The sequence below is a fragment of the Pelobates fuscus genome, chromosome 6 (assembly GCF_036172605.1).
Source record: "Pelobates fuscus isolate aPelFus1 chromosome 6, aPelFus1.pri, whole genome shotgun sequence".
In the NCBI taxonomy this organism is placed as follows: domain Eukaryota; kingdom Metazoa; phylum Chordata; class Amphibia; order Anura; family Pelobatidae; genus Pelobates; species Pelobates fuscus.
Window position 1 is genome coordinate 135,033,880 of NC_086322.1, and position 14,091 is coordinate 135,047,970.

A 14,091-nucleotide genomic window follows, 5' to 3' on the forward strand; every position below is an offset into this window, starting at 1 on the left:
AAATGTTAAGAGGTTTTTTTTGATGGAATGTTGGTATAGGAGAAATACAAATCTTCTAATGTCTCTCTTGTACATGTGCAAGTGTTTCTTATTATATTTCATTTTATATATATATATATTTTTTTTTCCAATAGTGGTTTCTTTACTTATTTAAAGGAACAGAAAGATGTATGTTCCTGGTGTATGAGTTAAATTTTCTGCAAATCCATGAACAAATACTATGTGTTAAAATAGTCATTCAGCACAATCCTCTATTTTGTTTTATCAATACCACATTGTTAAGTGTACATCCCTTCAGATTGTCATTGTGTCCCGTGGAATGTAACCAGAGGCGGCCTGTGCAAGGAACGTCAGCTGTCTAGAATCAATAAGACAATACATCTATACACAAATCACATTTAAAATGTAGGCTATATTGTTAACAATAGGCTGATTGTATCTCTCCTTCCAGTCTTTCGAAAATTCTAGCAAACTATTCAAGTCAATTGCTAGATGTGCATGGATTTTTTGTTTTTCTTTATATATATAAAATTGTCAATTGACTCTTGTAATGTTTAAATTAAATTCAGTGTAAGACTTACAGAATATTCTTCCCCTATTTATTAACGAAAATTTTATTAACAAGTTTGGTGACATCAAGTTGTTATACTTTTTATTTTGGGTTTGGGTACAAGTTCTCTAGAGATATTTTTCATTTTAACAATTTATATAAAAGGTAAACTTTATTCAGTTAAGATTCTTCCAAGGTCATTTTGTCATCACAATTGCCTCTCCGTAGTTAATATTTCTACTGTACTAGTGCTCAATTTTATAAACTTTTTGTTTCTTCTTCTATGCTCTGTGATGCCGCATACAATATTTACTAAACAATATTTATTTTACATTATACCCAACATTAAGTTACAACATACGTGTCTGTCATAAACAAGAAAATATGCTGAATTATGACTCAGTAAGAGTATGAAATCAAGGATGTGTGCGTGCGCGCAGTATGGCAGGTAGTTATTTAGTACACAAAAGAGATGTTGCTTAAACGTGACAAAAATACTGGGGGAGGGTAGAAGAACTGGGGGAGGGGAGGGAGATAAGAAGAACGGGGAGGGGTAAGAAGAACGAGGGGAGGGTAAGAAGAAGAGGGAAGGTAGGGAAGTAAGAAGGAAACAAGGGAGGGGGGGAGTAAGAAGAAAACAAGGGAGGGGGGATAAGAAGAATACGAGGGAGGGGTAAGTAAGAAGAAGACAAGTGGAGGGGGCTAAGAAGGGGGAGGGGGAGTATGAAGAGGGGTGGGGGGAGTAAGAAGAAGAGGGGTGGGGGGAGTAAGAAGAAGACAAGTGGAGGGGGGAGTAAGAAGAAGAGGGGAGGGGGGAGTAAGAAGAAAGGGGGGAGGGGGAGTAAGAAGAAAGGGGGGAAGGGGAGTAAGAAGAAGACAAGTGGAGGGGATGAGTAAGAAGAAGAGGGGAGGGGGGAGTAAGAAAAAGAGGGGAGGGGGGAGTAAGAAGAAGAAGGGAGGGGGGAGTAAGAAGAAGAGGGGAGGGGGGAGTAAGAAGAAAGGGGGGAGGGGGTAAGAAGAAGAAGGGAGGGGGGTAAGAAGAAGAGGGGAGGGGGGAGTAAGAAGAACACAGGGAGGGGGGAGTAAGAAGAACACAGGGTGGGGGGTGAGGAGAGGGGGAGGCGAGAAGAACACAGGGAGGGGGGAGTGAGAAGAACACGGGGGTGAGGTGAGAAGAACACAGGGAGGGGGAGTGAGAAGATCACAGGGAGAGGGGGTGAGGAGAAGGGGAGGTGAGGAGAACACAGGGGAGGTGAGAAGACACGGGGGGAGGTGAGAAGAACACAGGAGAGGGGGTGAGGAGAAGTGGAGATGAGGAGAAGGGGAGGTGAGGAAACACAGGGAGGGTGGGTGGGTGGGTGTGAGAAGAGACCCCCAGGGGAGAGTGGGGTGAGAGGAGAGACCACTAAGGGGCAGGGGAGAGCTCTAAGGGACAGAATGGAGAGCTCTTTCACACTACACGCACACACACACAATGCATCCCTATACATACACAGAAACACACAATGCATCCCTTACACACACAAGCAAACACACACACACACACTGCTTCTCTTACATACACACAGAAACAATGCATTTCTTACACACACTCAATGCACACACTTACAGACACACACCTTGCATCCCTTATGCATACAAACACAGATTCACACAATGGATTCCTTACACACAACCACAAACACACACTGCTTCCGCTACACACAAACACACTGCATCACCTACACAAACTGGTATGCCTATACACTACATTCCATAAGCACACAGATTAGATCCTCTACAATAACACATAACACATTATTTGGAAGCAGACTCTATTAAGTAGACTCTTTCAAGTAGGAGTTAAAAAAACAGGAGTTGCTTGGAGTGGTTTGTATACTGTGGAGAGTGGTTTGTATTTTATTTTGTTTAATTGGTTCAGTCTGTAAAGTTTAAAAGAATTTTTTTTTTTTTTTTTTTTCCTGGTGTTCTGGTTTTTCCCCCTCTTTTGTGCTGCTGCTTGATTGATTGGGGGGAGTGTTTATTAATTGCACCTGTGTGGGATTGGTATCCCTATAAAGGCACACCCCTAACTCCCTGAGCTTGCTCACATTATTTGGAAGCAGACTCTATTAAGTAGACTCTTTCAAGTAGGAGTTAAAAAACCAGGAGTTGCTTGGAGTGGTTTGTATACTGTGGAGAGTGGTTTGTATTTTATTTTGTTTAATTGGTTCAGTCTGTAAAGTTTAAAAGAAATTTTTTTTTTTTTTTTTTTCCTGGTGTTCTGGTTTTTCCCCCTCTTTTGTGCTGCTGCTTGATTGATTGGGGGGAGTGTTTATTAATTGCACCTGTGTGGGATTGGTATCCCTATAAAGGCACACCCCTAACTCCCTGAGCTTGCTCACATTATTTGGAAGCAGACTCTATTAAGTAGACTCTTTCAAGTAGGAGTTAAAAAACCAGGAGTTGCTTGGAGTGGTTTGTATACTGTGGAGAGTGGTTTGTATTTTATTTTGTTTAATTGGTTCAGTCTGTAAAGTTTAAAAGAAATTTTTTTTTTTTTTTTTTTTTCCTGGTGTTCTGGTTTTTCCCCCTCTTTTGTGCTGCTGCTTGATTGATTGGGGGGAGTGTTTATTAATTGCACCTGTGTGGGATTGGTATCCCTATAAAGGCACACCCCTAACTCCCTGAGCTTGCTCACATTATTTGGAAGCAGACTCTATTAAGTAGACTCTTTCAAGTAGGAGTTAAAAAACCAGGAGTTGCTTGGAGTGGTTTGTATACTGTGGAGAGTGGTTTGTATTTTATTTTGTTTAATTGGTTCAGTCTGTAAAGTTTAAAAGAAATTTTTTTTTTTTTTTTTTTTCCTGGTGTTCTGGTTTTTCCCCCTCTTTTGTGCTGCTGCTTGATTGATTGGGGGGAGTGTTTATTAATTGCACCTGTGTGGGATTGGTATCCCTATAAAGGCACACCCCTAACTCCCTGAGCTTGCTCACATTATTTGGAAGCAGACTCTATTAAGTAGACTCTTTCAAGTAGGAGTTAAAAAACCAGGAGTTGCTTGGAGTGGTTTGTATACTGTGGAGAGTGGTTTGTATTTTATTTTGTTTAATTGGTTCAGTCTGTAAAGTTTAAAAGAAATTTTTTTTTTTTTTTTTTTTTCCTGGTGTTCTGGTTTTTCCCCCTCTTTTGTGCTGCTGCTTGATTGATTGGGGGGAGTGTTTATTAATTGCACCTGTGTGGGATTGGTATCCCTATAAAGGCACACCCCTAACTCCCTGAGCTTGCTCACATTATTTGGAAGCAGACTCTATTAAGTAGACTCTTTCAAGTAGGAGTTAAAAAACCAGGAGTTGCTTGGAGTGGTTTGTATACTGTGGAGAGTGGTTTGTATTTTATTTTGTTTAATTGGTTCAGTCTGTAAAGTTTAAAAGAAATTTTTTTTTTTTTTTTTTTCCTGGTGTTCTGGTTTTTCCCCCTCTTTTGTGCTGCTGCTTGATTGATTGGGGGGAGTGTTTATTAATTGCACCTGTGTGGGATTGGTATCCCTATAAAGGCACACCCCTAACTCCCTGAGCTTGCTCACATTATTTGGAAGCAGACTCTATTAAGTAGACTCTTTCAAGTAGGAGTTAAAAAACCAGGAGTTGCTTGGAGTGGTTTGTATACTGTGGAGAGTGGTTTGTATTTTATTTTGTTTAATTGGTTCAGTCTGTAAAGTTTAAAAGAAATTTTTTTTTTTTTTTTTTTTCCTGGTGTTCTGGTTTTTCCCCCTCTTTTGTGCTGCTGCTTGATTGATTGGGGGGAGTGTTTATTAATTGCACCTGTGTGGGATTGGTATCCCTATAAAGGCACACCCCTAACTCCCTGAGCTTGCTCACATTATTTGGAAGCAGACTCTATTAAGTAGACTCTTTCAAGTAGGAGTTAAAAAACCAGGAGTTGCTTGGAGTGGTTTGTATACTGTGGAGAGTGGTTTGTATTTTATTTTGTTTAATTGGTTCAGTCTGTAAAGTTTAAAAGAAATTTTTTTTTTTTTTTTTTTTCCTGGTGTTCTGGTTTTTCCCCCTCTTTTGTGCTGCTGCTTGATTGATTGGGGGGAGTGTTTATTAATTGCACCTGTGTGGGATTGGTATCCCTATAAAGGCACACCCCTAACTCCCTGAGCTTGCTCACATTATTTGGAAGCAGACTCTATTAAGTAGACTCTTTCAAGTAGGAGTTAAAAAACCAGGAGTTGCTTGGAGTGGTTTGTATACTGTGGAGAGTGGTTTGTATTTTATTTTGTTTAATTGGTTCAGTCTGTAAAGTTTAAAAGAAATTTTTTTTTTTTTTTTTTTTCCTGGTGTTCTGGTTTTTCCCCCTCTTTTGTGCTGCTGCTTGATTGATTGGGGGGAGTGTTTATTAATTGCACCTGTGTGGGATTGGTATCCCTATAAAGGCACACCCCTAACTCCCTGAGCTTGCTCACATTATTTGGAAGCAGACTCTATTAAGTAGACTCTTTCAAGTAGGAGTTAAAAAACCAGGAGTTGCTTGGAGTGGTTTGTATACTGTGGAGAGTGGTTTGTATTTTATTTTGTTTAATTGGTTCAGTCTGTAAAGTTTAAAAGAAATTTTTTTTTTTTTTTTTTTCCTGGTGTTCTGGTTTTTCCCCCTCTTTTGTGCTGCTGCTTGATTGATTGGGGGGAGTGTTTATTAATTGCACCTGTGTGGGATTGGTATCCCTATAAAGGCACACCCCTAACTCCCTGAGCTTGCTCACATTATTTGGAAGCAGACTCTATTAAGTAGACTCTTTCAAGTAGGAGTTAAAAAACCAGGAGTTGCTTGGAGTGGTTTGTATACTGTGGAGAGTGGTTTGTATTTTATTTTGTTTAATTGGTTCAGTCTGTAAAGTTTAAAAGAAATTTTTTTTTTTTTTTTTCCTGGTGTTCTGGTTTTTCCCCCTCTTTTGTGCTGCTGCTTGATTGATTGGGGGGAGTGTTTATTAATTGCACCTGTGTGGGATTGGTATCCCTATAAAGGCACACCCCTAACTCCCTGAGCTTGCTCACATTATTTGGAAGCAGACTCTATTAAGTAGACTCTTTCAAGTAGGAGTTAAAAAACCAGGAGTTGCTTGGAGTGGTTTGTATACTGTGGAGAGTGGTTTGTATTTTATTTTGTTTAATTGGTTCAGTCTGTAAAGTTTAAAAGAAATTTTTTTTTTTTTTTTTTTTCCTGGTGTTCTGGTTTTTCCCCCTCTTTTGTGCTGCTGCTTGATTGATTGGGGGGAGTGTTTATTAATTGCACCTGTGTGGGATTGGTATCCCTATAAAGGCACACCCCTAACTCCCTGAGCTTGCTCACATTATTTGGAAGCAGACTCTATTAAGTAGACTCTTTCAAGTAGGAGTTAAAAAACCAGGAGTTGCTTGGAGTGGTTTGTATTTTATTTTGTTTAATTGGTTCAGTCTGTAAAGTTTAAAAGAAATTTTTTTTTTTTTTTTTTTTTCCTGGTGTTCTGGTTTTTCCCCCTCTTTTGTGCTGCTGCTTGATTGATTGGGGGGAGTGTTTATTAATTGCACCTGTGTGGGATTGGTATCCCTATAAAGGCACACCCCTAACTCCCTGAGCTTGCTCACATTATTTGGAAGCAGACTCTATTAAGTAGACTCTTTCAAGTAGGAGTTAAAAAACCAGGAGTTGGAACTAACTAGGGGTTTAAACTATCAAGGTAATTTTTAAAAAAAAAATTTATTTATATATATAGATTTTTTTTTTTACTTTATTTTTTTTTAATCTGTATCTGGGGAAATGAGTGTTAGCAAGATTGTTAGTTTAACTCAATGCACATCTTGTTGCATGTATGGATGCCTGGATGTACCCGTCCATGGTCCATACCTCTGTGATGGTTGTGTGCGAGTGGCTTCTCTGGAAGCTCAGATTGGAGATCTTGAGAAGCAAATCGCAACTTTGAGGGAGATCGACAATCTTGAGAGGAGTCTGCTGCTGACTGAGCAGAGTTTAGTGGGGTCAGGTAGTGGAGAGGGAGGAGATATGACAGATGGGGAACAGGCATGTAGCTGGGTGACAGTGGGGCGAGGAAGCAGGGGGGGAGGGAAGAGGAAAGGGCTAGCTAGTCCTGATTTGGTGCAACCTAGCAGATTTGCCCGTTTGAGGGAAGATGTTGGGAGCATCAGCTCAGGAGTAGCTGTATTAGAGGAAGCTGTTACTTCTAACAGCCGAGGTGACAGCCCCTCTAGTACGGGTGGGGATCAAAATGTAAGGAAGGCAAGACAGGTTGTGGTGGTAGGGGACTCTATCATTAGGAGAGCAGATAGGGCAATCTGCCACTCTGATCGGCTCAACCGGACAGTTTGCTGTCTCCCGGGTGCTCGGGTCCGGCATGTTGCTGACAGAGTGGATGGATTATTGGGAGGGGCTGGGGATGACCCAGCGGTCATGGTCCATGTTGGTACCAATGACAAAGTAAGAGGAAGATGGAAGGTCCTAAAGAATGATTTCAGGGAATTAGGTAGCAAACTCAAGAAAAGGACCTCCAAGGTGGTATTCTCTGAGATATTACCTGTGCCACGTGCTACAGTGGAAAGGCAGCGGGAGATTAGAGAGGTTAATGCGTGGCTGAAGTCTTGGTGCAGGAAGGAGGGTTTTGGGTTTTTAGAGCACTGGGCCGACTTTGCGATTGGGTACAACCTATATAGTAGTGATGGATTGCACCTAAACGGAAGGGGGTCTGCAGTGCTGGGGGATAGGATGGCTAGAAGGTTGGAGGAGATTTTAAACTAGTAGTAGGGGGGGAGGGTCATAGCAATCTACAAAATGGAGATAGGACAGAAAGGAGATGGGCTTTAGAACAGTATAAGGAGGGTGGAGACGGGGGGAGGGGCAAGCTCAGAACAGAGAAGCTATGTAATGTTGGTAATTCACAAAATAAACAAGAGACGCATGATATTAAATGTATGCTTACTAATGCAAGGAGCCTAAATAACAAAATGGGGGAACTAGAGGCATTAGCATACACTAAACAATATGATATAATAGGCATAACTGAAACATGGTGGGATGAGACACATGACTGGGCAGTTAACTTAAATGGGTACACATTATTTAGGAAGGATAGGAAAAACAAGAAGGGTGGTGGGGTATGTTTGTATGTCAACCATGATTTAAAGCCAAATCTTAAGCAAATTGAATGCGATGAGGAAAATGTGGAAGCTTTATGGGTAAATATCTGCTTGGGGGAAAAGAAGGGAAACCAACTATTGGTTGGGATATGTTATAAACCACCTAATGTTAATATTGACGAGGAACAACAGCTGTTTGAGCAAATTGAGAAAGCTGCAAATCTTGGTAACACTTTAATTATTGGAGATTTTAATTACCCAGACATAAATTGGGACATAGGGACTAGTAGCTCAGCAAAGGGAATTAGGTTTTTAAACTTGTTAAATGACAACTTCATGTTACAACTTGTACAAGCACCAACTAGAATGGACGCTTGTCTGGACCTGGTTTTAACAAACAACGTTGATCTTTTGACCAACATTCAAGTAGGTGAGCACTTGGGAAATAGTGATCACAATATAGTGTCCTTTGAAATAAACTCAAAAAAACAAAAGCACATGGGGTATACTAAAACATATAATTTTAAAAAGGCCAATTTCAATAAGATAAGGGAAGCTTTACAATATATTGACTGGCATAAACTCTTTAGTGAAAAGAACACTGAGGATAAATGGATCATCTTCCAACAAATATTAGAAAGGTACATTTCTCAGTATGTACCATTGGGAAATAAGTATAAAAGAAACAAATTAAAACCAATGTGGCTTAGTAGAGAAGTAAAACAAGAGATTAAAAATAAGAAAAGGGCATTTAAAGCATTTAAATCAGACAAATCAGATGCATCTTATAAAAGATATAAGAAAGCAAATAATGCGTGCAAAAAGGCAATTAAACTTGCTAAACTTCAAAATGAAAAAATGATAGCTAAAGAGAGCAAAACCAACCCCAAAGCATTTTTTAAGTACATAAATTCCAAAAAACCCAAAAATGAAAGTATAGGTACACTTAAAACTGAAACGGGGGTGTTAGTTAATGAAGACCAAGAAAAGGCAGGAATTCTAAATAACTATTTCTCCTCTGTATATATTAAAGAAGAACTCATGGCAATAGATGTGCAAATGATTGCTACTAAAAACTTGCAGAATAATTGTAATTGGTTAACTCAAGACAATGTGCTGCAGCAACTAAAGAAAGTTAATATAAACAAAGCTCCAGGGCCTGACGGTATCCATCCACGTGTACTTAAGGAACTAAGTGTAGAAATAAGTGAACCTCTGTTTTTAATCTTTCAAGATTCTTTTCTTTCAGGAAGTGTTCCGGAGGATTGGAGGAAGGCAGATGTGGTTCCTATATTCAAAAAGGGTTCAAAATCCTTGCCTGGAAATTATAGACCTGTGAACTTAACTTCTGTGGCTGGTAAAATATTTGAAAGGTTATTAAGGGATAATATTCAAGAATTCCTTGAGAAGAATATGGTTATCAGCAAAAATCAGCACGGTTTTATGAAGCACAGGTCATGTCAAACTAACTTGATTGCGTTCTACGAAGAAGTAAGTAGAAGTATAGATCAGGGTGTTGCAGTGGATGTGATCTATTTGGATTTTGCCAAGGCATTTGATACAGTTCCACACAAAAGATTAGTGTTCAAACTCAAGGAAATCGGTCTCGATGAAAATGCTTGTTCTTGGGTAGAACATTGGCTTAAAAACAGAATACAAAGAGTTGTCGTTAATGGTAAATTTTCAAGCTGGACAGAGGTGGCAAGTGGTGTCCCTCAGGGGTCTGTTCTGGGACCCCTTCTATTTAACATTTTTATAAATGATCTTGAAGACAGCATTGAAAGTCATGTTTCAGTGTTTGCAGATGACACAAAACTTTGTAAAATAATACAATGTGAGCAAGATATTACTTTGCTGCAGAAGGATTTAGATAGACTGGAGGACTGGGCACTCAAATGGCAGATGAAATTTAATGTTGAAAAATGCAAAGTTATGCACTTCGGCGTAAAGAATACACAAGCAACGTATACCCTTAATGGAAGCGAATTAGGGGTAACAACACACGAAAAGGACTTGGGAATTGTTATAGACAACAAACTATGCAACAATGTGCAATGGCAATCAGCAGTGGCCAAGGCCAGTAAGGTATTGTCATGCATGAAAAAGGGCATTCATTCTCGGGACGAGAATATCATTTTGCCTCTCTATAAATCACTGGTAAGACCACATATTGAATATGCTGTGCAATTTTGGGCACCTGTTCTAAAGAAGGATATCATGGCACTAGAAAAAGTGCAGAGGCGGGCTACAAAATTAATAAAAGGAATGGAACATATCAGCTATGAAGAAAGGTTAACAAATTTAAACCTATTTAGTTTAGAAAAACGTCGCCTGAGAGGGGATATGATAACATTATACAAATATATTCGGGGCCAATACAAACCATTGTGTGGAAATCTATTCACAAACCGGACTTTACATAGGACACGAGGCCATGCGTTTAGACTGGAAGAAAGAAGATTTCGTCTAAGGCAAAGGAAAGGTTTTTTTACTGTAAGAACAATCAGGATGTGGAATTCTCTGCCTGAAGAAGTGGTTTTATCAGAGTCCATACAGATGTTCAAACAGCTACTAGATGCATACTTGCAAAGACAGAATATTCAAGGATATAATCTTTCAATGTAGGGTAATAACTGCTTGATTCAAGGATAAATCTGACTGCCATTCTGGGGTCAATAAGGAATTTTTTGTCCTAGCTTGTTGCAAAATTGTGCTTCAAACTGGGTTTTTTTTTTTTTTTTTTTCTCTTTTGGATCAAAAGCAAAAAACAGGTGTGAGGAAGGCTGAACTTGATGGACGCAAGTCTCTTTTCAGCTATCTAACTATGTAACTATGTAACTATGTAACACATACCCTACACACTACACTCCCTGTGAGCGAATTTATTGGGTGGAACATATAGGTGGACTTATGGGTGGGCCTTATGGAAATACTCACCGTCAGGCCCTGGGGCCCAGACCTTGAGCTGCTTCCTGTTCTCCCAGAACATTGAATTTTGTGACCGCAGTTACAAACAGCCTCCAGAGATCCGGTTCTACACCAGACCAGTGGAGCGAAACTGCAGCCAGTGCCCATCACCATCTTCATCTGGTTGTAAGTAGGCAATCTAGTATATTATTAGTGACACTAATCTCTAATTAACCTCACATTAAAGGGACACTATAGTCCCCAGAACCACTGCAGCTTAATGAAGTGGTTCCGGTGTTTATAGCCCTGTGTGTGATCATACATATCTGTAGTTACACCTCCACTAAATGACCAAATAATTATTATGCATAAGTCTTACATTTTGTAATGTATATTTACTGTGATTGAATTGAAAAATGTGCCCAAACTAGTATTTTTTTCAGACGAAGATGTAAAATAACACATGTGCCAACTACTGTTGTCACATTTGGGAAATACAATTTATCAACTTTCATTGTCATTTGATAAAAAAAATGACTTTATTTTAACTATCAAACTACAGAAAACAATGCTCATCTTTTTTTCTTCAATTTCACATTTTACCCCTTTAGAACCAAGACTTTTTAGCATGTCTGTGCTTAAAGGACCAAAGCAAGTTAGCAATTTTACTATGTGCTTGTACACCAGTGATTTTAATTTTTCTTATTTGGTGTAGCCTCATGTAGTCTATATCATTTTGTAATGGGCATAAAGGGCTTTTTGTTAATGCTGAATATATATATTCAAATGTAATCATTTTATATGAAAAAAAGTAAAGTAAAATTGGAAAGAAAATAAAAAATACAATTTCACAGTTTTTTTTTTTAAATTCTTTATTTAATTGTGCGAAAGTGGTACAATTGTACCTATCCTGCCACAACAGCGGGAATGAGTATTTGATCAGGCATACATTTGTGTGACAGAAAAATAACAGGTTTTAATCAGCACTTTTTGGGATATCTACTCCGTTTGAAAGGGCATGTCAAAGATTAGATCTGTGTCTGTCAGGTTAAATAGGACATGTCAGTAGTCAAGAAAGAGATTTAAGCGTTGGCTTGTGGGTCTGAGATCATGAAGGTGTCTATGCTGGTGTTGAGTGTAAGTTCAGTGCGTTGTAGGCTCAGGCCCTAGTTTTTATGGGACAATAACATGCTAGATCCCAGGATAGGAGTGTCGCCAGTGAGGGTGTTGTAGTCTACATTTGTAAGTCATGAGGGTTGGGGCGATTTCGCTATCAACCTGACTGCTCTCTCATCCCTGTGTGCTGCATAACGACATTTGTTTATTGTCAAGCTTTTTACCCCTAACCTTGGGGGCAGCGGGGGGGGGAGTTGTTATCTTGCAGTTATTTTATCGGGCACGGGCGCCATGAGAGGGGGTCCCAGTCCGTCAGAGGGGTCAGGTAGGAGACCCTATCGCTCAGGTTAAACTTATTCTGCACTAGGGTATTTAACTTGTAAACAATTTAAACATTTAAAACCAAGCCGGCATAGTATAGATATCATCTAATGAGGTCAGTAACTTATAGTCACTATGCAGTGTCCCGTGAAGTTGTTCCTCCTGCTGTGTTCAGGTGGTCATGCGGGGTGTCTGTCCGGTGCCTGGAGCGCTTCCCTCCAAATCTACCGGTCCCTCAGAGGTTTGTGCATCAGCATTTTTCAGTCCTAGCGTTGCAAAGAATGACGGGGCTTCCTCGAGTGATGTGAGTATGTGGGTAGTCCCATTGTGTGTCGTTAGTAGTGAGCCCGGCGCTCCCTATCTGTACTGTATGTTAGCGGCCCGTAGTTGTTGGGTCACAGGATGGAGTGAACGGGCGCCACTGTAGTGTGGCCCTCGTTAGGTCCTGGTAAAAGGTGAGGCTGGTGTCTTCAAACGTCAGTGGGGTCTTGCCCCGCAGTGCCGCCATTATTAGGCCCTTATCTGAAGAAGACGCAGCGTAATATGACATCTCGAGCTGTTTGTGTGGTGGCTCTTTGGGGACCTGCAATCCGATATATTCCATCTATCACCAGTTTTCTTGTCACCGCCGGAGGTAAAACAGTTGCTAAAAGCCATCTTGTGTAATGCAGCAGTTCCTCTGTGGTGACACTTGTCGGGATGCCTCGTATTTTTATGTTGTTGCGTCTATGGCTATTCTCGAGGGCATTCAGGTGTAGGGCCATGTTATGGTGGGATTTTTGGAGCTGTTGTACAGAGTCTTGTACCGTTGTTAGGTTGGTTATGACTTCGGTCACTTCAGCCTCCGTTGCTTGTACCCGGTCTTTTGTGGTTTGTAAGTCCGCTTTAAGTCCTGCTAGTTCCTTCGAGAGGATTTTCTGGAAGTCTTGTAAAAGTATTTGCAGGTCGTGTTTCGTCGCTGGAGGCGATCCCTCCGGGGGTGCTGGTATCATGGTGCAGAGGTCATTCCTCTCTGCTTGATCAGGCTGAGTGGTTTGATTAGTGGTAGGCTGGGTTTCCTCTGGGGTCAGTTTGGGCCTTGCAGGCCGCTGGAGCATGGCCCCAATGTCTCTTCCTTCTGTCTGTATACCAGCTTTCTGGGATTGTCGCCCCATGGCTGGCATGTGGACCCCGGGGTTGGAGAGGGGTTTAGTGGCAGGGGTGCTCGTGGTTCCCTGGTAGATTCCGCCGAGGAGCACCTCCATGGTAAGTGGTGCGAGCGTGGAGTAGGCCCCGGGCTTGCTTTTCCTCTTTGGTGCCGTCTTTTTCATAAAGAATGGCATCTATCAGTGCAGTTCGGGTTGGGGTATATGTTTGGAGCGGTAGGATCAGGCTGGATTCTCAAGATTGAGGCAAAATATTAGGGTGAGTGTTGGAGCTGTCAGAAATGGCGTCCAATCAGCTCGGTAGTTGGCTCCGCCCCACAATTTCACAGTTTTGAATATAATAATTTGTACACACATGATATAACAGGAAAAAACAAACCGCAAAACAGATTCAGGTTTTATTCCTGAATATGGGAATACCTCATATTTGGAATGCATTTAAGTATTTGACATTAATACTTCAAATATCATGCATTACTGTTTTAAAACATATAGGAGCAGTACTGGATAGGATTAGGGATGCAGGACTGACCTTAAAACCCAACAAATGCAACATAGGGATGGTCGAAGTGCCATAGGCACCGAGTAGGGTGTGGGAAACAGAAACCCAAGCCAGCCAAGGTTGAGGCAGTGGCTAACTGGCCCTGGCCCCGCATTAAGATACAGGTGATGGCTTTCCTACGGACCGCTGGCTACTATAGGAAATTCGTCCCCAATTACAGTGCCCTAGCTAACAGTGCCCTCACCAACCTGACCTGAAAGAATCTGCCCAGAGAGGTGAACTGGACCCCAGATTGTGAGCGGGCGTTCCGAGCCCTTAAGAACGCCCTGATTAATGCCCTTGTCCTGGCTGCTCCTAATGCGAATGAACGTTTTCTCATTCACACAAATGCTTCTATGTTTGGATTAGGAGCAGTGCTGAGCCAGGTCAGGGACAATGGCG